The following is a 3,932-nucleotide window of genomic DNA, read 5'->3' as shown; positions in this document are numbered from 1 at the left end:
GGATTTCTAGATCCACCACCTATCCATTCTAGAATTGTGTAACATGAAAGGGAGGATTTCTAGATCTACCACCTATCCATTCTAGAATTCTAGAGCATGAAGAGGAGGATTTCCAGATCCACCACCTGTCCATTCTAGAACTATGGAGCATGAAGAGGAGGATTTCTAGATCCACCACCTATCCATTCTAGAATTGTGTAACATAAGTAGGAGGATTTCTAGATCTACCACCTGTCCATTAGAATTGTAGAGCATGAAGAGGAGGATTTATAGATCCACCACATGTCCATTCTAGAATTGTGTAACATGAGGAGGAGGATTTCTAGATCTACCACCTATCCATTCTAGAATTGTGCAACATGAAAGGGAGGATTTCTAGATCTACCACATATCTATTCTAGAATTCTAGGGCATGAAGAGGAGGATTCCCAGATCTACCGCATGTCCATTCTAGAATTCTGGAGCATGAGAGGAGGATTTTCACATCCACCACATGTCCAATCTAGAATTGTGGAGCGTGAAGAGGAGGATTTCTAGAGCTACCACCTATCCATTCTAGAATTATGGAGCATGAAGAGGAGAATTTCTAGATCTACCACCTGTCCATTCTAGAATTATGGAGCATGAAGAGGAGGATTTATAGATCTACCACCTGTCCATTCTCGAATTGTGTAATAAGAAGAGGAGTATTTCTAGATCTACCACCACCTGTCCATTCTAGAATTGTGGCGCATGAAGAGGATGATTTCTAGATCCACCACCTGTCCATTCTAGAATTGTGTTATATGAGTAGGAGGATTTCTAGATCTGCCACCTGTCCATTCTAGACTTGTAGGACATGAAGAGGGGGATTTCTAGATCCCACCACCTATCCATTCCAAAATTGTGTAACATGAAAGGGAGGATTTCTAGATCTACCACCTGTCCATCTAGAATTGGACAATATAAAGAGGATTTCTAGATCCACCACTTGGCCATTCTAGAATTGGAGAGTATAAAAAGGAATTCTAGATCCATCACTTGGCCATTCTAGAGCACAGAGGAGGATTTCTAGATCCACCACTTGGCCATTCTAGAGCACAAAGGAAGATTTCTAGATCCAACACTTCACCATTCTAGAACTGAAGAAGATTTCTAGATCCATCACTTGTTCATTCTAGAATTGCAGAGGATTTCTAAATCCACCACTTGTCCATTTTCTAGACCCAGATCTGCGACTTGACCATTCGAGAGTACAAAGGAGGATTTCCAGATCCACCACTTGTCCATTCTAGAATTGAAGAGGATTTCTAGATCCACCACTTGGCAATTCTAGAATTGGAGAGCATGTAGAGGATTTCTAAATTAGCCATTCTAGACCTAGATCCACCACTTTGCCATTCTAGAGCACAGAGGATGATTTTTGGATCAACCAAAAGATGAGACTAATTTTGTTGTGTTTTGATTTCAGATCCCAAACAAGGAAATGTGTTACTTTTAGAGTGGCATTCTTCTTTAGAGTGGTTCATAAACCGACACTGATCCCACAGCTTGTGCAGATCATATGTACACTCTCGCACCTTGGGAGAGTTAGTCATAAAATTATGCATAGACACTCTAAAGAAGTGATGCAAAAGTTCTCAGTTTTAGTAATACAAAAATTGTAGTGTATCAAACCTACTGCCCTAGACTCCCATCTTTAGAGAGTGGAACCTTAGCTCATAGTAGCTAAGCTAATTGAACTTGAGGCGCATAGCCCTCCTTCTAGAGACTTACTATCCTATCTTGATAGTACTCAGTAACCTCGACCATGTCTTTTGTATCCCTGATACTAGCTAGCCAAAAACATACTAGAACAAGATGCATAAAGTCTTGCTCCTGGTCAATAACTCATGAATTCTCATGCCGCCTTAGACTTGTTTTTGTTGAGCAATAGCACTCACCTAGTGTGCGCACCCCAACAAAAACTTGTCCTAGCCTATAGAATTCCTGATATTAATCTAGATCGCTTAAAGGGGGACATCCACCAATCTAGAAAAATAGAAGTGTATACACTCTTAGATGTGGGTGAGCATTAGGTGCCATACCACCAAACAAGTGTAACTCACTGAATGCTTTTAAGTACTGCCTCATTTTAAACCCTCCTTGAATCTCCTTAAAAGTCTTGACTCTCATCTAAGCCCTTGCTTCTGGATCTTTTGAGTATTGATGCTTTTCAATATGAAGGTGAGGGACATCTTCCAAGGAAATACATCCTAAAACTAAGGCTGAGTGATGTCAAGATAGCAAGCCTATACTCTCTTACCCCAAGACGACGACGTCCAAATTGCTCTCCTATCCGTATTACAAAGAGAAGGCATCCTGGACCTTCCTATAGCCCTTCTTTCTCTAGTGAAGGAAGCAATGATAGGAGGAATCCACGACAAAGAAGAAGGAGGTCTCCAACTCCTCCATCTCCACCTTCTTATTCATCAAGTTTCGATGCAGCTACACTAAAGGCTAAGCCCAAAAGAAGGGGGAATAGGTGTGTACATCCAGCATGGAAGAGGTCTCACCGCTTGGAAAAGTTCAAAGAAGGAGGGAAGAATGTCACCTTCCTCTCCTATGACGGAACTTATGGAGCTACGGATAAAATCCTCGGATTTATGCAACAGTTTGATTCAGCTTTTGGAGGAGAGCACTTTGACGAGCGCTCAAAGATAAGGCATGTTGCTAAAGTCTACAAGGCAATGGTGGGCTAGCTTAAGAACCCAAGGCATCGCTCCAACCACTTGGAAGATGTGTAGAATTGCTATCATGAAGCAATTTCTCACTGAAGAAGCTGAAGACGATGTCCTTACGGCATGGCAAAGCCTAAAGCTTGAACAAGGGGAAACTGTCCAAAAGTATGTGGACAAGTTTTGGGATGCACATCTCAAAGCCATTGTCTTCAAAAGGATAGATTTTCCTGAGCAAAAGTAACAATTTTGTGCTGGTCTTCCTGAAGAGATGAAGATTTATGTCAATGCACAAAAGCCCCAGACTATCTCTGGAATCACTCATCATACTTTCGTAGCATCCAAGATCTTTGCTACAAAGTCGGTGAATAAAGTCCAGCAAAGGAGATAAGTCCCAGCATGGTGCTAAGCCTTCATAACAAGAATCAAGGTGACAAGAAGAAGGACAAGGGTGTCTACAAGGGTAGCAATCGTCTCTCTCCCGAAGAGATGGAGCGCTATCGCAAGGAGAACAAGTGCTTTACATGCAGGAAAAAGGTCATGTTTCTAGAGCTTGTCCTAAAAAGATAGCTAGAAAGACAATCCTCAAGCAACTATGGTTCTCATGGAGCACGCGGATGATCCAAAAGAATCACGCTTATTGTATGCAGGAAGCAAAGTACGAGACCATTATAGTCTCATATTGTTTGACACAGGCTCTACACATAACTTCATATCAACGGAGTTAGCCACTAAGTTGAGCATACATGAGCATGAGATGGGTCATGCACTTGATGCAACAAGTGCTTTCATTGGGCAAAGGGTTCCGGTGACCCCTTTGATTGGAAAGCTCCGTATTCATGTGTAAGGATATGTTGACCAGGAGGACTTCTTTATTTCTCCTCTCCAACATCAAGATGTTTTGCTTGGAATGCCATGGTTTCATAGGATGAGAGCTAAGCTTAGTCTCCCAGATAGAGTCATTTCTTTTAGACATCATGATCGAGATATTAGCTTAAAGGTTGATGATAAGGGACATACCATCCCTATTGTATCTCAGGTTTCTATTCAAAAATCAATAAAGTCTGCTATTTCCGCGTATATGATTTTTGTATAACGGAAAGTGCTAATTCTCTCTTATCTGAATCAAGTAACTCATATCAAGAAGAAATAGATAAGGAATTTCTTAATGAGTTTTCAGATTGTTTCATGGATTCTATCCCAGGGGAACTACCTCCTTCAAGAGGAGAAGATGAT

The sequence above is a fragment of the Cibotium barometz genome, chromosome 36, assembly GCF_041138505.1.
Source record: "Cibotium barometz isolate CiBa-2024 chromosome 36, ASM4113850v1, whole genome shotgun sequence".
Taxonomy (NCBI): domain Eukaryota; kingdom Viridiplantae; phylum Streptophyta; class Polypodiopsida; order Cyatheales; family Cibotiaceae; genus Cibotium; species Cibotium barometz.
This window is presented reverse-complemented; position numbering follows the sequence as displayed.